Raw genomic sequence first — 12,606 nt, 5'->3', positions numbered from 1 at the left:
GGGAAAGTCAACTCTCTAGAGGTTGACTTTTGACTTAAGAAAAGTTAGAGGAATTTCCCACGATGAATAAATAGTATTGTTACCTGGAGATAGATTCTCGAGTTGTGGACTAGTAGAAAGAATTCGGTCAAGATCACTCCCAAATAAATATTATTAATTATTTTAATTAGTTTAATGGAAGAATGAGGGAAGAGCATCATTCTCTCTGGGCATGTTATATAATGCCATGTGAATTTATTTGAGGTGAGAAAATGATGCCATAACATGTCCCAGTGATCTCGAGAAAGTCAGGACCCGAAAAGGTACCCTATACAGTGCAGGATGGCAAGATAGGTAGAGGAATACCTAAGGGTTGTATTTTGTATGAATTTTATATTAATTTCCTCTCTATTTTAATGCCTTGATGATGAAGGAATATGGAAGAGACAAGTGTACAGTTAGATGAGAAAAGAAGGTATTATGTGTACGGCTGGATGCAAGACATGTGTACGATCGGATGCAAGACACGTGTACGGTTGATTAAAAGCATGCGGATTGATGATGTAAGCATGATGTCATGGGACATTTGTCACTATAAGATTAAAAGAGAAAATGAATTGTCCAGATCAAGCCAAATATTTTTAAGATCAACGGCCCAGATTCAGTCTTGTTTTCTATAAATACCCCCTCCTCCCTCATTTTCATCTAACCTAGAGGAAACATTGGGGAAGCTCTGGAAAAATGATTTTTGGAGAGAGAAAGAAGAGGGAGAAAGAAAGGCCAAGTGGTCCTATGCAAGATCAAGCTCTAAACAAGGTATATTCATAGTTTTTGATGTAGTTTTCACTACCCTTGTTGTTATTGAGCTTGGTTATAGATTTTAATAATTTTTAGGAGCTTAAAACCCTAGGGGGTTATGTTGCACGAAATTCTTAAGAGTAGGAGAAGATGAAATTGATGTTAAAATAATGTTCAAAGCCTTGAAAGGAACACGAATCAAGTGGTTTTATGCTGAAATTGGTTGAATTTCATGATTGTGTAACTTGAGGAAATGTTCTGACCAGACCTAGTTCTTGTGCCTAGGATTTGATTTTGATGATTTTGATGCTTCCAATGTGTTTAAAATGAAAAATTGTGTAGGGATAAGATGAAAGAATGAAGTTAGAAGCATTAGAATCAAAATTGAAAATTAAGTGGCAGATTTTGGTTTGGGCCTAGGACAAGGGGAAGGAGCTATATTTTGAAGAATCTAAGCTCATATTTAGATTCCTTGAGTAAAATTGTGTAGGATTGGCCTAGGGGAACAATTTTTACAAAACTAGAACACTATATTATAAATTAAGAAAAAAGGGATTAAGTTTAAGGACACAAGTCTTCCATGTTGTGTAATTCTTAGTCCTAATGAGTAATGTGACCCTTGTGGCTGTGATTAGGATCTTGAGGCATCCAAGAGAAGGTTTGGATGTGCTTGACCAAGCAACCTTAATGGTTGGAAGCAAAAGGGAGTAAGAAGAAAGCTTAAGGACACAAGGTAGCAAACTTAACCTTACTCTTATGTGCTTGGTATTTGCTTGCATGTATGACATGTTTCTATGTTATATGATTTTATGAACTCATATGTTGTGATTGTGAATGTGTTTGAGATATGCCATAGGCCTATGTGTTTTATGATAAATGCATGATGATTTCTAAACATGTCATTGTGCTATAAAGATGTTAAGTTGCAAGTATGTTATAAATGCCAAGCTTGCCATGTATGTTGGGTAGTTATTATTTGCTACTGAGATTCTTCCAAATCTCACCCCTCCCTAACCAAACATTTAGGCTAATCAATGATGCACAATAATTTCATGGAGGAGAGCATGAGAAGGAAGGAGAAGAAAGTGGAGAATTATTGATGTTAATGATTGGTTAAGGATTTATGTATAATTTTCCTATTATGTAAATCATATATATGAATGCCATTGATGCAATGTATTTGTTTAGAATATTTATGACATGAATGGAAATGTATAAGAATGAATAGGAAAGGATAGGGCCAAGCTATGCATGCCAAAACAATAAAAAGAATTAAAGCAAGAACTGTCTAATGGATAAAACGTAGGTCCTAAAGCACTCAACTTCCAACTCCAGTTTGACCTATCAAATGTATGAGTTAAGCCATGAAACTTTGTATACATATTATACACATCCCAAGCTTTAAAATGATAGGTAGATTACCTTAATTGGATGTGTACATTGAGAGATATGGATTTCCAAACTTGAGCCAAGAAGGAGCCAAGAGAACTGGAAGTCCTAGAATCTACCAAATGAATAGTGACTTTTACGAATTAAACTGTACGAATTGGCTCGAGATAAGTCTAGTTTCATATTTTTCTCCTCTAGAAAATTGAAAGAGATTTGAGTAAAATTTTAGAGCACCTTAATATGATTTTTATAGAATTAGTTATGATTTTTGAAGTTGGACCTATAATCTGAAATTTAAACAGTGAATAGTAACCTGAGAACCAATTGTAAATTTCAACCCATGGGCTTGTTTCGTGAATCGCTTGAACTGTAATACTTCCAAGCATGTACTCTGAGAGGTTAAAGGAAGGATGCTTCATGAGGAGCATATTATACAAGGATAACCAATTCAAACCAAGTATAATATCAATGTCATAGAGACGCATGTATGTAAGGTTTAATGTAGTGCAATAATGGGCATACCAGATAATGCAATTTAAGCAAACATCATAAGTTAAAACTATCACACCTTACTTTTATACACTTTAGTACATTATACAGAGGTATTCGGAACCACATTCATTGGCCTTGAGGTTAGAGAATCAAGTTTTAAAGTTTGACTTGTACGATCACAGTTCTCTGCACATTCCAAAATTTGAGGGCCAACTTTGAAAAATCATAACTAATTCTAGAAAAATAAAAATGGAGTGATTCCAATTTTCACATAAAGCTCTTTCAATTCTGTACAAGGGAAAAATAATAATATGGACTTAAACCTCACCAATTCGTACAGTTTATTCATCAAAGATTACTATTTATTTGGTCAAAACAGTATTTTCCAGAAGTCCTGCCCCAACTTTGAACAACCATAACTCTTAGCGTACGCATCCATTTCATGTGATCTACCACTTTTTTTAAAGCTCATGATGTGCTCTAAATACTAACCAAAATTCATGGCAAAATTTGTTCATTTGCTCTGTCTCATCATTGGCACTAATTCGTAGCTCATTTAGAGACTCTCTAACTCCCTAACTTAATTCAACATTTTCAAATAAATTCATTTCTTGCATTTCACCTGTTGTCATTGCATATACTATTTTTATACATAATCTCACACCATCTTACAAACCATAAACATTTTAAACATCATCGAATATACATGACATAATTATAACATCAACAAACAAAATAGTTACATAACATAGCATGTTATGGAAACATATGACATGCTTGGTGTCTTCCCTTTATCTTGCACTTCCACTTCTTGATTTTTCCTTCAAGCTTGTAGCACCTATTAGGGGTTGTTAATGGAGGGTGAGATTCAGGAGAATCTCAGTAGCAAAAACTACCCATAAGTATGCAAGACATAATGTAAATGCATGACATGTTATCATAACATTAACATATGGATACCATAGAAAGTAAGCTAAACATCACATGCTTTCATAACATATTGCCAAGGCATAACATAACATAAATTTGCACTTAACTTTGCAAACATTTCATTACGGCTTAGTCACATTATAGCATCACAAGCATACCATGCAAGCATCCATATCAAGCACACAATATAGGTAAGTTTACTACCTTGTAACATAGCTTTCCTCTTGCTTTTACTTTGATTACCTTGTTTTTCCAACCCTATGGATTTTCAGTCAACACAATTAAACATCCTCTTTGAAACATCCTACCTTTAACCACTTAGAGCACGCATTCGTTAAGTGGTATGGTTCAAGTAGATCATGACACAAGCCCGTGGATTTAAAAATTCCAATTAATTACTTGGGTTACTAATCACTCTTTAAGTTCTAGATTACAGGGCCAATTTCAAAAATTTATAACTAATTCCATAAAAATCGTATTAGGGTGTTCTAAAATTTTACAAAAATTTATTTTGATGCTCTTTAAGGGAAAAATATCTAATTGGACTTATCTTTGCCCAATTTGTACAGTTTAATCAATAAATATTACTATTCATTTCGTAAAATTTGAAACTTCCAGATTCTGTGCCTCAACTTTAGAAATTTGTATCTCCTTGTGTACACATCCGATTAATGTGATTTACCTCTCATTTCAAAGCTGGGGATGTGTACTATGAGTCTGCAAAATTTTGTGACTTAACTCATTCACTTGATAGGTCAAACTGGAGTTAAAAACTCACTGCTCCAAGACCTACGTTTTATCCCTTAACATCTCTTTACTTTAATTCTTTTTATTTCTTTGGCATATATAATATGGGCTTACTCTTTCCCATTTATGCTCATACATTTCTATACATGCCGTAAGCATTGTAATTAATTACATGGCATCATATGCATCCATAACATAAATTACATAATAAGAGAATTACACAATGAGTAATAATATCATTCATTGACATCAATAATTCTCCATTTTCTTCTCCTTGCTTCTCATGCCATTATTGCCCATTGATGATTGACCTAAATGGTTGGTTAGGGAGGGGTGAGATTTGGGAGAATCTCAGTAGCAAACAATACCATATTAATCATGCTAGATGGATGCTAATGCACTACACGCAACTTGTTTATTCTCTTGTTAATTAGTGACATACTAGCATGCTCAGAGCTAACTTCTTGATGCATGGCCATAGAGACATAATCTACTCATTATGAATAGCAATTACAGCAGCTAAAACATGTCACAATAACATTTAATAACATGTACACGGCAACACACAAGCATACAACATCAAGCAATGACAATAGGTAAGTTCACTACCTTGCACCTCAAGCTTTCCTCTTACTTTTCCTGTGACTCCCTTGACTTTCCAACCATGTGGGCATTCAGTTAACATCATCAAACATCCTCTTAGATGTTTCAATGTCCTAAACATAGTTACACGATCATACAAACTATTAGGACCACTAAATTACATGAAGTTCAAGACTAGCTCTCTTGAACCTCAATCCTTTCTCTTGCTTTTAGGGTTTTCTTTCTAGCTTCTCTAACATAAATCTCATCATTTCCCATCCTTATGATCCATTTCTTGTCAATTAGGACCACTTTAGATGGCCTTAGATTCAAGAAGATCAAATCTGAAAATTTTGCTTCGCGGGTACTGTTCACGCAGAAATTTCAGAATTTTTGCTCAACTTTGAAAATTCATAATTAATTCTAGAAAATCAAACTTGAGTGGTTCCAAGTCTCACTAAAAGCTCCTTAAGTTAAATTTAGAATAAAAATATTTTCAGGAATCAATTCTACGATGAACAGTACCAGAACTGTACAGAATTCGAAACTCTTTCAAAAGCTAAACACTGTTTCCAGATTTTAAACCCTAACTTTGAAAAATCACCATAAATTGTACACATATCCAAATGAAGTGTTCTACCCATGGATTTAAAGCTTACAGAGTGTACTTTAAGCATGCTAAATTTTAGAATCAGATACAAAGAGAAACTAATTCGAAATAGGCATCAAATTAGATGCTACAACCATCACATACCTTGATCTTGAAGCTTGAACTTAGGTGGACTTTCTCTCACTAGAAATAGCTCTTTCTCTCTCTAAATGCAAGAGCGTTAGAGTTTCCCCTATGGTTCCTTGCTTGGCAGAAAATGAGAGGGGAGGGAGTGCCTATTTATAGCAAAAACTTTGGCTTGAATGGACCAAAATGCCCTTGGTGGCTAATAGAAAAGGTAAGGGTAATTTTGGAACTTCAAGTTGACTTTTACATTATCATTGCATCATCTTCTTGCATCATCCTTACCTCATCCTTTTAGAAGATGCCAAGTGTCACAAATGTGGTGGAGGAGAAGGGAGATTAAATCCTAGCCGTTGGATCAAGCTTGTTTCCTAAGTTTCCTCCGAATTTACTTGGCCCACGTTTCTCCGGCTTTCTTTATGGCCTTTCGGAGCTCAGAAAATTTTTCTATCTACTCCATAAATTCCTTTTAATTCTAGAGAATATCTATAAATTTTCTTAGGCCATAACACTTCCTTCAAGCCTTGCATAAAAATTCATTTACTAAAATGCCTTTTTATCGGCGTAACGGGCTTTTTAATTTATTAAAGCCACTCCACTGGCCTTTTGATTGTGGGACTAATTTTATAAATTAGTACAACCTTCCAACCATTTAACCTCATTTTTGTGTACATTTTTGAGGTCTCTTGCTATTTTAAATAATTACCTCAAACAATATACTTTTTATTGGCCATAACCTTATAAATTCCATTTAAGCTACCTCAGGGGTATTTTCGTCTTTTCTCTTCACAGAATAGCCTTAGAATATTATTTCCCATTTTCTAGGATTTTCTTGAAATTCTTTGTATACTTTTCTATTTTTACCCATGTTGGTCATAACTTTCGGAATTTACGGTTTAGTCCCTGCTTGGACTTAACTTCATACAATCCTCTCTTTGAGGTTTCTAGCTTAACCCTTGGCCTGTAACTAGCCTCTTTTCTCTTTTTGGGCCTTCAAGACTTTACTGGAGCCTCTAACTTGGTTATACTTAAGCCTTTGAAAACTTTTACTTTGCAGTTTAGTCCCTGAAATTGCTTTGACTTGCTTTCTCATCTTCAGGACTTTTGCTCAAAAAGGGTCTAGTAGCCTATCTAATTCAGGCTATTTCTGATACTTCTAGGCCTAAAAGTTTGGATGTTACACTCTTGGATGTTCCAAGGTCTTAAAAACATCCATACACAGTGCCAAACATTCATTAGAACCAAGACACGAACCTATTTCTTACTTGGTTCTTTCTTAAACATAATTGAATTCTAAGTTTTGAGTTTTAATTCCAATCATCCTAAAATTAATTGCATATACTATTCTCACATAATTTTGCATGTAGAATCTATTTCCAAGCTTAAAGCAATCCAAATCCAATCCTAGCCATTCAGAATAGTCAAGGCCAAACAGAATCACAAACTAAGGGAAAGTTGGATTTCTTGCAAAATCAACACAAAACCACTTGATTCTTGTTGTTTCCAAGCCTTTAAACATGTTTCTAACATCTATTTCATCTTTCCCTAACCTCATCAATTTCGTGCAGTATTCCCCCTTAGAATTTCAATCATCAAAAATCCAATCAAACCAATCACCAGGCTCAAAAATAATAAGGGAGGTAGAAACTACATCAAAAAGGGCACACATACCTTGTTTTAGAGCTTGATCTGGCTTGGGATCACTTGGCCTTTTTTTCTCCCTCTTCTTTCTCTCTCTAGAAACCATTTTACAAGAGCTTCCCCATGGGTTCCTTGTGCTTGGACGAAATGATAGGGAGGGGAGGGGTATTTATAGAAAACAAGATTAAATCTCGGTCATTGATCTTAAAAATACGTGGCTTGATCTGGACCGTCTATTTTCTCTTTTTATCTTGTGATGACATGTGTCCTATGACATCATGCTTACCTCATCTTGATGAAATCATGCTTACATCATCAAGCCACATGTCTTTAACCCAACCGCACACGTGTCTTGCATTCAACCGTACATGTGTCTTGCATCCAATTGTACACGTAATACCTTTTTTTTCCCCATCTAACCATACACTTGTCTCTTTCATATTCCTTCATCATTTTGGCATTAAAATAGGGAGGAAATTAATATAAAATTCGTGCAAAATATAGCCCTTAGGCATTTCTCTACCTATTTTGCCATTCTGCACCATATCGGGTACTTTTTTTAAGTCCTGACTGTCCCGGTACCACTAAGATATTTTCTCATCCTAATTAAGTACATATATGGTGCCATCTTAGAGGAACATAGATGAAAATAATTAGCTCTACTAACAGGCTACTTAACCTTAATGAGTCACGCAGTAGAGATTTCACTATAACAGGTAGACAAAGGACTATCTAAAATATTCCCGTACTAAGTTCTGATTTTTATGCTGTCCATAAATATCTTTTGCTGACTCAGCATGATGACTCGTAGGTGTCATGATTGCATTTGGTGACTTAGCATGCTAACTCAGTGCCCTTATGATGGTCTTTAGATATTTTCTTTCTCCTTTTTCCAGAAATATTATTAAATAATACTTAATCGGGGTTACCTTCTCTGAATTCTTTCTATTGGCTCGTAACTCTGTTGATCTGTCTCTGGGGTTTATTCTTTCCCTTTCACCACAGGAAATTCCTCTAATTTTTCTTGGGTCAAAAGTCAAACTGTGGACAGCTATTTTGTCTTTCCCCGGATATGATATAAATAGGCTTTAAATTTAATTAAAACTAACCTTGTCAGTTTCTGGTGACGGAATTAATTTTACAATCTGTTTAAATTTCTCAACTACTGTTCCACAGTTTTTCCTGATTATTTGAGGCCATCTCATAGCTTAAACAATTCAATTTAAGCTACTATCTCAAATTGCTCAAAACCTTGGCATGACTTTAGGGTATTTCTGTCATTTCTAGCCTTATATCAGCTCTGGGATCCTGTTCCCATTATTCTGGAATTTTTCTAAGTCATTTGGGCCCTTTTTGCTAACTCTGAGCATTCGCCGACCAGCACTTTTATTATTTACAATTAGATCCCTACTTAGCCTAAGAATCCTTTCTTTGCAATTTGGTACCTCCTTAGGCCTAACCTTCGGAACCATCTCTTGCAAGTTTCTGGCACAACCTCTGGCCCTTAGTTGTTTCCAATTCGTCATTCTTTAGTCCCCGAACACTATTGTTTTACACATTTGCCCTTGAAAAATCTCTTTTTCCTTCCGAGGGATCTCTGGGACTTTCGTTGCATTAGACTTAGTAATCATCCTTTCCTTGTACTATTACTTGTATCTGTGAGCCAAAATTTGGGATGTTACATTTCTCCCCCTCTTATAAAAATTTCATCCTCAAAATTTCAAGATTAAACCTTAGCCTTTGCTTTTCCTTGGAGGTTTCTTAGGGAGAATGTTCTTTAGCTCTTACTTTTGGCCTGCGGATTTTGCTTTTTGCTTTCTTGGCCAAGCTTTAGCCTTAGGTTTCATACTTCAATCTCATGAACTTTCACTTAATCTCTTAAGTTCTTATGCTCTTGAGCATTTACATGAATGCTTTTCATGTTCCTACACATATCTTTTATTCCTTAGGCACACATATTCAACGTTGTGCCTTAACATCATACCTTTTCTTAAGGTGTCTCATCATATCGTGGCTTTCTAGGTTGCCCTTATCATATCTTCTTTAGGTACTTCCCGTATCTTCATATTTTAGACCCTTTCACACTTTATCTTAAGGGCCTATTCCCTTTCTTTTACATTCTAATTTCACACATAGCTTGCCTGAATGCATAACCTTCCGGACTTACAGCCTATGGTTCTCTTAATTCTTACTTTCCTCATCTTTCTTTATTGACTAGAATAGAATTAAGCTCAGTCTAATTAACAATAACAGTATCTGTGGGAAAATTCAAGGGTACTCTCTTTGTACTAGGTAACCAACTTGGGGGGTTTTCCCATCTTAAACTCATCCCTAGTCATCTCATTCTCCTGCTTTAAAGAGATACAAAGGACATTCCCTTAGGTTTGGTCTACCATGACCTCAGGAGCTACCTTGCTCTACCATAAGCTTCTTCAGGATCTACCATGACCTTGGATTCTCTCACATTATACCCGAGCCATGTTCCATTCTTTGGAGCCTTTATACCAGTGGACTGAGTTAAAGAATAAGTCACCTATCCTCAACCAGTAACTTGACTGATTATTCCCCAGAACTGATCACAGATACCCATATTGCCTTCTTAGGCTTTACTCAATTCTTTCCGCTAACTCTGGAATCGTTCATCCTTTCTGCATTTCCTTTTTCCTTAACTTTTAGCTACCTCAGGCCATTTCCTTGTCATTTTACCCCTGTAATTTTCTAGGCTATTTGTTCACCTCTATGGCCTTCAGAGCATATCATCATCTATGACAGTCTGCCATGCCTTACGATTCCTTTTCTCATCTTGCAGAAAGAGGTATTGTAAAATCATTTTCATCATATCCTTAGATATTCTATCCTTTCATCACTCTTGGCCAACTTCCTTCTCATTGGGGTAAGGTTAACTCCGTAAGCCTTACATTGGCCGTTATTACTCTTTCCTGTGGGAGGACGTATTGCTCACACCAGAGCACATCACCTCAACCACTTTCTCAGCCTTGATAGAGGACATAACACTTTCACAGGTATGGCATCAACTCTATCGCTCTGGGAGGATGCACTGTTACCTTCATAATGTTGTCAACCCCATCATAACAGATCCCCTTCCTTCTCTTCAGAGGATAGCTTGCTCTTGGCAGAGCAGTGTCAACTCTGCGTCGGAAAACCACGTCCCAATTTGAGAGACATTCTATGGCCAAGACTTGCTGGTTATTTAATCTTTGTTCTAGCACATTCTTACATGCCAAATCCCTATTAAGGGAGCCACTCAACCTGACCCATTCGATCATCCTGGTAATGGCATTTGTCTATAGGGATCTCATCTCTCAGATTCCCTACTGGCCTGAGTGCTATAGTTGCACTTCTGATATATGCCTTAGGGACACAAAAGAGTACTATTTAGTCCTGAATGTTATCAAGTATCTATGCATCATCAGGCTCTAAGCATCTTTGGGAACTTACTCATCTCTCTTTATAAATCAACTCCCAGTACAACCATCACCTTTCACATTCTCATCTATTTTTGTTCAAATCTATCCTCAAGAGGGATCGTGCCTGACTTTATTCTTTCTAACTTTCTTTACCTCTTGACCAATTATTCTTATGGTCAGGTATTGATCACCATACCCTCAAGCCACATATCTTTAATCCAACCGCACACATGTCTTGCATCTGACCGTACATGTGTCTTGCACCCAACCGCAAACGTAATACCTTCTTTTCCCATCTAACCGTACACTTGTCTCTTTCATATTCCTTCATCATTTTGGCATTAAAATAGGGAGAAAATTAATATAAAATTTGTTCAAAATATAGCCCTTAGGCATTCCTCTATCTATTTTGCCATTCTGTACCATATCGGGTACTTTTTTTTAATTCCTGACTGACCCGGTACCACTAGGACATTTTCTGGCACCATTTTCTCATCCTAATTAAGTATGTAACATCCCAATTTTTTAGCCTATAAGTACCAGAAATAGTCTAAATTGGATAAGCTACCAGACCTTTTTTTAGCAGAGGTTCTAAAGATGATAAAGGAAGTTAAAGTAGTTTCAGGGACTAAACTGCAAAGTGAAAGTTTTAAGGGGCTAAAGTGTAATCAAAGTTAGAGGCTCCAGTAAAGTCTCAAAGGCCTAAAAAGAGAAAAGAGGCTAGATACAGACCAAAGGTTAAGTTAGAAGCCTCAGAGAGATGGTTTTATGAGGTTGAGCCTAAGCAGGGGCAAAATCGTAAATTCATAAAGTTACGACCATTAGGGGTAAAAATGGAAAGTACATAGAAAATTCTAAGAAAATCCCAGAAAATGAAAAATAATATTCTAAGGCTCTTTTGTGAAGAGAGATGATGAAAATGCCTATGAGATAACTTAAAATGAATTTATAAATTTGTGGCTCATTTTGAGATGTAGAGGTTAATTGTTTTAGTCATAAGGAAACCTAAAAAAATCATGGTAAAATGGGAATGTATGATCTAAGAGACTATAGAAAATTATAAAACTAGTCTCATCCTCAGAAGACCAGCAAAATGGCTTTAAGAATACTTAAAAGCCAGTTGTGCTAAAAAAGGGCATTTTAAAGAATGATTTTTAAGTGGGGCTACAGGTTGAGTTATGGCCTAAGAGAATTCATAGATTTTCTCTAGAATATGAGGAATTTTATGATATTTTTGGATGAATTTTTAGAGCTCTAGATTGAATAAAATGCTCCATTCAAATATTAAATAATTTTTGTCCCCTAAATAGGAAACAAAACCAAAGAAAATATCTAAGGGCCATCATGACGGTGCTGAGTCAGCATGCTGAGTCGCCAAGCTTAATCATGACATCTACGAGTCAGCATGCTGAGTCGCCAAGCTTAATCATGACATCTACGAGTAATCATGTTGAGTCACCAAATGCAATCATGACACCTATAAGTCATCATGCTGAGTTAGCAGAAGATATTTATGAACAGTATAAAAATCAGAACGCAATATGGGAATATTTTAGACAATCCTTTGTCTACCCGTTATAGTGAAATCTCTACTGCGTGACTCAGTAAGGTTAAGTAGCCTGTGAGTAGAGCTAATTATTTTCATCCATGCTCCTTTAAGATGGTGCCATATATGTACTTTTTATTGGCCAGAATTTTAAGAAGTTGTCTTGGTGGTACAGGGTAAGTCAGGACCTAAGAAGTATCCAACACGGTGCAAGATTGGCTTGATAGGTGGAGAAATAATTAAGGAAATATTTTTGCACAAATTTTCCATTTATTTCCTCCCTTTTTTAATGCCAAGTTAATGAATGGGCATGAAAGGAATTGTTCAAGTTGTTAGAAGAA

Source organism: Neltuma alba, unplaced genomic scaffold (genome assembly GCF_004799145.2).
Source record: "Neltuma alba isolate B1F8T4 unplaced genomic scaffold, ASM479914v2 tig00010062_pilon, whole genome shotgun sequence".
Classification (NCBI taxonomy): domain Eukaryota; kingdom Viridiplantae; phylum Streptophyta; class Magnoliopsida; order Fabales; family Fabaceae; genus Neltuma; species Neltuma alba.
Note: the sequence above shows the minus strand (reverse complement) of the source record.